Here is a 10,220-nt window from a genome sequence, read left to right as displayed (position 1 = left end):
ACGGCACCTGCCGGTGTCAGTGCCAGGCTCCGGGACCGGCTCCTGCCTCTTCCCACCTGCCCCGTGTTCTGAGAAACAACCCAACAGCCTGGGGCTTATCCCAGCCTGTCACTAGGGAAATACAAACCCAGCCGTGGGACCAGGTGGAGAGGGAGGGAGAAGGGTAGAGTAGTAAATGGAGAAATCCACCTGAAACCCCCCCCAAGGACAACTGTCTGCTTCCTAAAGGAGAGGTGCTGAGGACAGCGTGTACCAGGCAAAAGCTAGTCAAACCCTGACACAATTTGGGAATGCGCTTTGGTATTCATTTGAAAAATCTTCCACTGTGTTGTTCTAGTTGTGGGTCTTTGAAAAGTCAGTACATTTTAATTTCTAACCAAATCACCCCATTTATTCAACTCTGAGCTCAGACAGGTACCTTTTCCATTGCTTCTCATGCCCAGTGCACTGACTTACTCCCTGCTTCCATTTCCTGTTATCCTTTCTTTCACAAACATTTCATGAACTGATGATTCACACAGTAAATAATGAAGCCTAGTTCAGAGGAAATTTGCCTGGTTCAGAAAAGTCCTGATAGAATTTACATGATGTTCTTCAATGTACTACTACATTTACAAAGCCTTCAGATTTACATTCAAGTAGTACCAGGCTCACAGTGCTGCAAACTCTGCCCAAATGGTCCCCTCTCTTACACAATAAAAGACAGGTGCTCAGCAGGACACCGCTTCCATGACCTTGGGAATATTGTGCAAAAACGTCTGCTGAGCGCCCAGCAAGTGCCGTCTGCACCACACCACGCGTCAGCCAGGGATATTTCAAGAAAGCCTTCGGTACTTGTGCCCCCATAAATTGTCCAAATCTTCCCTGTGCTGGAGTCAGATAACAAGCAGAAGGACAATGCCTCCAAGAATCCAGGCTGCCCATCTGCTCTGCACTTCCAGATTCTTGCTTCCACAGCGCCAGCTGATGAAATTTTCATAGCTGATGAGGTTTCTCATTTCCACCGGGCCTTGCTGCCCTGAAGCCTTCACAGTTGTGGTCTGTTCAGGTTTCCGAGGGTGAGCACTGATGGCAGCAAAGATTAGAGTACTTTGCTTTCTTTTAGTGACTTGTCAAGTAGGATCTTCAAGCTCTTTGCAAGTCTAGGCGAAATAAGCCATGCAGGAAGGAGAGAGGCTGATTTTCAGATGGTCTCATCATTTACTGCTTCTATTAAACTCAACTCTTCTCAAAATCAGATCTCAAGGTCAGACTGCCAAAGGGAAGCAGGAACTCAACTTGGGCTGGCTGAGCACCAGTCACCTGCTCTGAGCGCCAAAAAACACTCTTTCCTCAGATCCCAAAGACCTTGATTTCCAATCCTTCTTCCTCTCCACATACATCCACCCTGCCTTTCCCCATATCCGGTATGCTTGTGAGCTGGACTGACCATTGCCCTGAGCCCAGAGATGTGACATGATGCGGAAGCATGACGTTAGGCTACATTATATTCATTTATATAACACCATTAATACCAAAGTGCAGCTCCCTGCTAGAGCCAGTTGCTCGCTAAAGCCTCTGAAGTTCAATTAACAAGCACCAGGTAATCTAACACTTAACTCCCAATAATCCTTTTATTTTAAGGGGCCTCTGGCGGATGTAAAGCCCTCAGCAAACAGTTCTGAAAGTACATTTGAGATTCTCTCAAATACCAGCTGAATTTATGACCCTTAGTGAAGAGCAGGGAGGAATCTCTTCAAAATACTTTCCAGCAGGCAGGACTTTATATAGGCCCTTGTAACTGAATAAAAGGAAACCCTGGAGGGGCAGGTGCCACCCTGTGGAGGGACAAATCCCTCTGAAGTGCCTATAGTCATGGCTAGCAAAAAAGGAGATGCCAGAAATAATGTCTCCCCACCAGAAGAAGGCAGTGCAGGCTTGGTCCTCTCAAGTTTTCCATCAAATCTGGTCAAGTGGGGAAGATGGCAGGTGCTGGACAAGCCCTGGTGGCTGACTTGGAGGCTGTCACCTGCCTGAGACTTGTATGAAGTCCCATTTTCTCCAACTTGGATGCTGCAGTGCTGAAGGGACTCTTAGGAAACACTTGCCTGCTCCACTACTTCTCTAACTCCAGTTGCACAGAGGATTCCCCAGTAGATATCAGCTGGGAAACCCTCAGAGGCAAAAGAGGTTTCATGGATGGGCTGAGTCCACCAAAACCAAAAGACCTGAGTCTTATTTTGAGCAAAGTTTTCACTCTGGGATGTGCCAATACAAGAGGAGCTCAGCACTCAAAACTAACAGCATTTCAGGAACAATAAGATCAGTGAAATACTGCCAGCCTGTGACAGTCAAACAAGTCTGTGGATGCCGAATTGGACAGCCAAACACCTTCTGCCAGTATGCCTGGAGCATACACCTACCAGACAAATACAACCAACCCGCCAATAAAACAGTTGCTAACAACATACCCACGTGTATAGTTCAGTCCATCCCACTGTGTAAGAGTGAGGGCTGGGACTCAATTTTGAGTTTAATAGAGATTCAACACTAAAAAACCACTGGAGTCTTTTCACAAGCAGACACATTCCCCAGCATTGGTGGCTGAAAAACAAAACAGTGCTGACCCATCCCAACCCAAAATGCTGTTTGTCTTATGGGACTGCCCAAAGGCATCCAGCATAGTTGAGATGTAGTTGTACTGGGCACTGCACAGAAAAACAAGCAGATGCAATATCCTGCCCTCGAAGCTTGAATCTCTGAATCTCTCAAATTTCTCTCAAAGCACCTCTGGCAATATGAAATGGAAGATGAAAGCAGAACTGGGGAGCAACAACAAAAATTCACCATTGCAGCATCCTGGTGCTTGGCACAGCTTGGTGATTTCATGTCATCATGGGGTTTGAGCAGAGCACGACCTACAGCTCACACTGGTATTTCAGACATACATAGGGGCACTTTCCCCCAACCTATATGCTTGAAGAATACACTGCACATCAACACTTGCCCATTACAATTGCTGCCTGTGCATGTCTTCTATATATTTATAAATGCGTGTGTATAAAAATAGAATAAAATAAATATATATCAGTGACCCCTACTGGCCATTTCTAACTAGCCACAAAATTGTGCAGCAACAGTGAGCTCTTGCCTCTTGGCCAGGTGCAATATTTTGATGAAAGGTGCAGAGCGCAGAGCCTGGCAGTGGTGTATTTGTGCTCTTTGCACTCACTTTGTGCTGGCTGCATCACTCCTGGGGGCAGGCAGCTGAAATCGGGATTTTCTGACCTCAAACATTTCTTTGTGGCATCCCACTCATTTCTCTGTTCACCGCCAGCTCCATGCCACGATCCCAGCTCTTGCACTGAGCCCTGTACAGGTGCCTCCAACTCTTACTCTGCACAGTTCAAGGGCTCTGCAAGGGACACCGTATTCGGCTGTGCCCTTATACAGGGTATTTTTTCCCCAAAAATTCCGTTCCCAGCTGGGACCACACCACAGATACTGCTGCTCCTTGAGGTCAGCTCTCTACAGAAGGAGCTGCCCCAGCACTGCACAGTTTCTCCTCCTAGCAGCCTCACTTGAGCCCTGCCAAAGCTCACTGTAAAGTCTTCACCCCACTGGGTGCTAAATCCAGCATGAGTGCTGCTGTGCAGCAGAGACTGAAGGGCCCTCCTGTGCCAATGATTTACCTTGGCAAAGGAGTGGAGAGAATATGCCTGACAGGAAGGATGGCTGCTCCAATGCAAGGCAAAACCCCATCGGAAGCAAAGCTGCAGTCACTGTGTCAGCCTCAGACCAAGACTCAAGGGGCTCTGCCTCCCTTCCCCTTCATCAAAACTTGTTTAGCTTGTCATGCTAATAAAGCATTTGAAATGAACTGCGTTAAAAGTATGTGCAGAGGAAGGGGGAGGATGTCTCACTGGAGCACGCATGGGGAGGTGGCAGAGGGTTAGGTGTGACACCAGCTCTCCTTGGCGAGTGCAGGCAGACAGGGCTTCATCCAGGTTTGGGCACAGCGCTCGCCCGCGTGCACAGGGAGGGCAGCACACGCTGGGGTGCGGGGGTTGGCACTTAGCCACGGTACACAAACGGGGAGGGAGTAGCTGATCCTCCAAGCCCTCTGAGGCAGAGCAGGGACTCGTGGGCTCTTTCACGTAGAAACACATGGCTGTGTGTTGTCTCCCAAAGAGCCTTTCTGCGTGCCTAGCACGCACCTCCAACTCACAGAGACCTCTTTTTTTCATGAAATCTGCAGCACTGCTCTCCCCATGCAGCTCCTGTTGTTTATAGGGACGGGTCCAGGCAGGCCGGGGAGGAATTACCTTTCCCTAGGACACGCTTGGTGCTTGGCTGAGCGCACCGCTTCTCTGCTTCACGGGAGCTGCTGAAGGCCAAGGAGACAGTCAGTCTACAATTAGCCTCCATCCCAACACGCATCCATATGCCCTGGGGCTGCTAATTATGGACTCCTCTGCAGCGGGGTTCAAGTCTTTCTAAGCCCAGGCCATAGTTTCATGAAATGACCTTGAAATTCTCTGCAACAAGCTCTCCTGCCAGGTTTCACTGCAAACACCAAGATATGCCATCCTCTGTAAACACCCAGGAGCAAGCTCAGAGGCAAGCACCGAGAAAGCACAAAAGATTTGCTTCAAGAGTCTCCCATTAAATGCTTGTGTGCTCCTGGTGAGATTAAGAGGTTTAGTTGCTAGAGCTGCCAGCTGGAAAGGCAAAGGGAGACCGCATAGCTGGAGATGGGCTTTGAGGCACCCATGGGTGTGTGCCAGCAAAGGGAAAGCCCGGCAGACATCTCCTTCCCACTCCAGTCCTTCCAGACCTCCTCCCGGCAGCAGGAGGCAGGTGGGGCAACGGGTACACCCCCTGAATCGGTGCCCTTGGGAGAGCCCTGACATTAGCTGTTGTACATGCACACAGAGGGAAGCCAGAAATCACAGGGCAAAACAAGATCCTACACCTTCTCAGGAACTTACAGGGGTTCTTTGAAGGGGGTTTACTCAGCCTTTTGAGCTGTGGGGGCACAGGTAAAACCTCGTTTCTCTAACTGCTCTCCAGATATACCTCAATCTCTTTCCCCCCCTCTTCAAGTCTAAGTCTTTTTCCTCTAGAGTTTAATCTTTCTTTTTTAATTCTTTTTCCCCTGGTACCTTTGTCTTGTCTTGGATTGAAGTACTGAGGGCGGATTCGAGGAATCTGTATCTCAAAATAACATGTGACTTAAGCTTACTTTTGCTGCTACTCAGAGCAGGTTTGAAGGCTGTCAGGTACTCAATTCAAGTCCATTACAAAGACACATGCAGTCTCCCACACTCAGAGGATCTGCTCTAGTGGAGCAGTCCAGCAGGCAGTCAGATTTTAGCTAGTCCCATGATGCCATGAAGATTTTTGCCTTTTCTTTTATACCACTGTTATACCTTTTTACAACTTCTGTATTCCTAGTGCTTTTTGCCTACATTATTGGACTTGTTTGTCAAGCTCAGAGACTAAATATTTTAGAAGCTTTGTAGCTAGGGATCAGTGTGCCCCAGACCCCAAGGTCCTCTCCAGAACACATTCTGTAAACCAAGATAGAACCATCCAGGGGAAGGTTCCTTGGGGAGGGGGGCTCACTTGAGCCTCTCATTGGGGAATCTTTGATAGATATGCTAATTAGTAAAACCTATAATGTTATACCCAGTGTTGGGGGGGGAGACAGAGATAGACTCGGCGGGGTGCATCTCGATGCATATGACCTGGACGTGTACACCTAAGGATCCTTAAAATAAATACCAAGGTAAAATCCCTTTTCCCCTTCTAACCATGTATGATTCTTGATTTTAAGGCCAGGAAAAGGCATCACCCAACAGAGCAGCTGCCTGGAGGCCAGTGGAGAGTGCTGCTCAGGAAGCAGAAGCCCTGGTGATGAGGGACTCCCTGCAGCTGAGAGGAGGAGAAGCAAGCTGATGATCAGAGGCTTGAACGGAGGCTGACACTTGGATTTGAACACCCGGGAATTGCCTCTCCAGGACATCTCACAGGCACCACTGGGGCGCCCCCCCAGTTCATCCCACCTTGGCCTTAGTGATGGTAAATGTGTGCAGTGGGTGTGTACAGAAGGTGCCTACCCATGTCCAGCATCCTTTGTCTCCCAGGGCATGGCTCAGGGAAAGGTACAAACATTGCCCTGCACAAAATTGCTGAAGAACTTGTCCTTGTGGAAAGCTGCTCCTTATTCCATCGCCTAGAACTCATCTTCAGTGCCCTGGAGCAAGAGGGTTTATAGTTCTTTGGAGTTCATTCCTATTTGTTCTCATTGTCTATATAAATGTCTAGTCAGGCTTTTTTTAATGGATGCCTTTTCTTGTTACCCAGTCGCAATGAGTTCCCTGGATCATCAGTGTTTAGGATAAAAGTAATCCTTCTTGTCATTCATTTGGATTGCACTTATTTCTCATTTTGCCTTATATCCTGGCAGGTCACAAAAGAAGCAAATGAAAGAAGCTCATGCCAAGTCTAGGCAGTATTCCCAGAGACTTTGGGGTCTCAGGGACTGGGACATTGGACTTGGGCAGCATTCCTGGAGGCTTTGGGAAAACACACCTTGGAGTAGCCCAGAGTGGCTACTCTTAGTAGTACTGGAACATAGGAAGGTGAATCCAAGGGCAACTCCCATTCACTGAGGCACCCCTTGCAGAGCCGCCAGGCTAGGGGAATTGGGTACTTCCCTCCCCAGTGGCACTTCTAGTGCTCTCAGCTACCAGGCCTAGGAAGATTTTGAGAGTTTTTGGAGGCTTAACTGCACTTTTGCCACCAGAGAGCAAAACTTGGGGCACGGTAACACAGGATATACTCACCAAGACCACAGCTTGTCCTTTTCTCCATCATTCCCCAGATATGCCATTAGTTCTGCTGTTGAGTGCATGTTGTTGTCTGCCAGCCTGGCCATGCTCCACAGTGTGGCAGAGCATCAAGATGATGCAAAATGAGAGAAAAGAGCCAGGAGGTTTTCTACCTTCAACTTTCACCCCCTCCCTGCTTCTCTACTGCCTGCCCCCTCCACTTCCCCGCTGAAGGCACAAACACCTACTGCCCATGGAAGCTATTTCTAAGCAATCTCGGGCATCTGGGGAATGAGGCTCTGAACAAATATTGGAGCGTGTGTGTGTGCAGAGAGTGCACACACATGTACACACACACACGCACAGCCACGGTGCTGCTGCAAAGTCAAATATAGACCTGTGGAAGGGGAACAATGGCTGGGGTTGGGTTACATGGCTGTAGGGCCAGCGAGCTGCTGTTTGTTGTGGGCTGGGGTGGAATTGGAAAAGCAAGGGGGGTGGGATGGGGGAGAACATTTGTTTTAACCTAGAGACCCTGGGCTGGTGCTGTGTGTAAGGCGGAGAGGGTGACCCGGAGCAAGAGCTGAAGAGAATGATCATTTGAGTCGGCAGCTCAGAGGTGTTTGCAGTCTTTCTCCAGCTTGTTTGTGCTGCTTTTCTGCCTTTCTTGAGGAATTAGAGTGAGCAGGAAGGGGTGAATTTCTCCGGGCTTCTGCATAGGGAAGAGTTTCTGCTCTGGAGAAGGCTTCTTGGTGAAGGAGAAGAAGCAACATTACCTGTTTTCTCAGCCCAGCATCTGCTTCTTGTCCCTGATGTCTGGCTGCCTCCAAGGGGCAGGTTTCAGACTCCGGAAGAAAAGGAAGCAGCTTCAGCTGGTTTTGACAGGTAATTCCTCCCTCTATCTGTGAGTGGTGGTGGTGTGTTGGGACAATGGCAGGGGAGGGAGTCTTCATCTGGCATGAATTGGAGGCAAAACCATGACAAGAGGTTGCTCCAATTCCCACTCCGGGTCCCTGCTTTGTGGGATTTCCTTCACTGGAGGGAAAAGCCATGGAGGGACTCCTATGGCTAGGAAAAAATCCTTCCTAATTCTGACCCAGCAGCTGTTCCATCTGAGACGCCTCTAGGGATGGGATGGCAGGGATCAGAGCCTAGTAGAGCAGGGTCTTAGCCAAGCACAGGAATCCCCTCAACGCCCATTTCTTGGGTCTGCAAATAGAGCTGCTCTGATTAAATAGTGCAGGGCAGTTCATGGCCTGACAGAGCAAGCCTGAGACTCAGGATTGTGCCTGGCAATGGGACAGGAGCCCTTCAGTGTGGAGGAAGGACTGCACCCAAGGTCCACATTGCATAAGTCCCTTCTCCCTCCTCTGTATTCCCCTGTTTTACTCCCATCCATCCCTGCTTGTTTGTCTGTGATACTCACATGCAAAGCCAAACCTCAAGCCACAAAACACATTTCCTCAGATATCCCACCTTCTGAAGTCCCACCCTGGATTTTGTTCTTTATTCCCTTTTCTCGGAGCTCAGATCTTCAGCAACCAGCTTTACCTCCTCAGCCTGGGCAGCCCTCACTTGGCAGCACAGCACTCACCTCCAAGAGAAGCAGCACAGGGAGAACCACGTGTCCCATTCTGCTGGCTGCAACCAAACCCCATCTCCCTCTCTCACCTTGCTTGTGCTGTGGACGCAGATATTTATGGATATCGGCATATGTAGGGGTCCCTCTGCAGGTCCCCTCCTATCTGCCCATTCAAATGTACGAACGGCATCCAGAAGGTTTTCTTAGGCACGTTAACCAAGTGAGGTTTAAGAGTTCCCGGGCACGGCTGTGCAATGACTTTGCAGTGCAGCGCGGTCAGGACCAGGGCAGATCCCAGCAGAGGAATGCGGGAGCAGGTGAGGATGTTGCAGGAAGTGGTGTTCTATCTGACACAGTTAGTGAAGGTGGTAGAATTTCAAGGAGGAAGTGAGGGTGAGGCTGAGCAGCCTACATTCAGTGCTGGAGGTGTTGCCAGTAAACGCATGGCCCCCAAGCATGAGTGGGAAAGAGTGCAAGGCAGGGTGCTGTGGGTGTCAGAGCAGAAAGGTGGATCCTTTCAGGTCCTAGAGCTGTGGTGACAGAAGGAGAGGCTGTCTGGTTTTAAACCATGTACCAGAAGCTGTGCTTCACCCTCAGCCTCCCCCTCTCCTTTTTGCTGTAAGCTCCAGACATGGTAGGAGTCAGGGCTCAAAAGCAGGCTGAGCTGGCTGTGAGGGATCGGGGGATGAGAATGGATATAGAATCACAGGAAGTATCTCAGGATACTGGTGCACACCTGTCTCATAAATACCTGGAGAGCTGATGAAGCAACCTAAGCAGGAGGTTTGGACTTCTCTGTCCCTCAAGGGGGAATGGTTACGTGGGGTGATAGAGACAGGAGGAGGAGGAGGGCAAGGAAAGGGACAGGGCTCCTGGCTGACAAGAGAGCAGGAAAGAGGCAGGAAGGAGGCAGCTCCTGCAGAGTTAGGCAGGGTGGTAGGCCCCCATTTTATCACTCAGTCATGTTGTGTTGTCCAGTCATGCCAAGGATGAGCAAGCAGGGGTCCACACTCAGAGCTGGCAGAGACCTTGGCTTTGATGGGGTTGCTGCCTGTTGGGCTGTCACAGGGTCCTGGGGCCTGCACAGCCACCCATGGCTGCCACAGGGTGCTGACAGGGCTGTCAGGAACTGCAGAGGGCCGGGGGGATTGAAGAAGGTGAGAGCAGGGATGGGTTGAGCTTTGTCTAGTGAGATGAGATGGAGTGTGAAAGCATCCACCAAGTGCCTGTAGGACATGGTTCTTCTTCCTTCCTGGTGAAAACCAGCAAACCATGTAGGATACAGGGCTAGAAAAGGGCTGACTGATGTGAACTTGTAATCTGATTAAGGATTGCTAGGACCTTTGAAGGTGACAGACACGATCTTGTCAAGTAGCAGAAAGGCCATGCAAGGTGAGGAGGAGAGTGGGCAGCTGTTCCTTCTGAATATGTGACAGCCCAGACCCTCTCCCACAGTTGCCTTATTGTTCCTTACTGTCCACTGAAGTGCTGGTGCCCACATCTTGGGAGTGGCAGCGAGAGAAACGCTAGACACCACAGCTTCTCTGGATGGCTTATTTTTTCTGGGGTAACCACTACAAGTTGAACCTTTATTTTAAGGATGGGGCTTCTTAACCCTACAGTTTGCCAGTGGAGGTGTCTTAGTGGACCCCGGGGCCGTCAGGGAGGGGCTGCAGGAGGCGTTTTCACTTATTACTATTATTTCAGATAATCTGAGCAAAACGAAGGCTCAGATCATCGCGCACCTATTTCTGAGAGGCTCAGTGCCCCGCGGGACCGAGCCCCTGCCCCAAGCGAGGGCGGCGAGCGCTGCAGCCCCCCCC

The sequence above is a fragment of the Corvus kubaryi genome, unplaced genomic scaffold, assembly GCF_017639235.1.
Source record: "Corvus kubaryi isolate FWS band 111438036 unplaced genomic scaffold, C.kubaryi_AGA036_p1.0 37266, whole genome shotgun sequence".
NCBI lineage: Eukaryota > Metazoa > Chordata > Aves > Passeriformes > Corvidae > Corvus > Corvus kubaryi.
Note: the sequence above shows the minus strand (reverse complement) of the source record.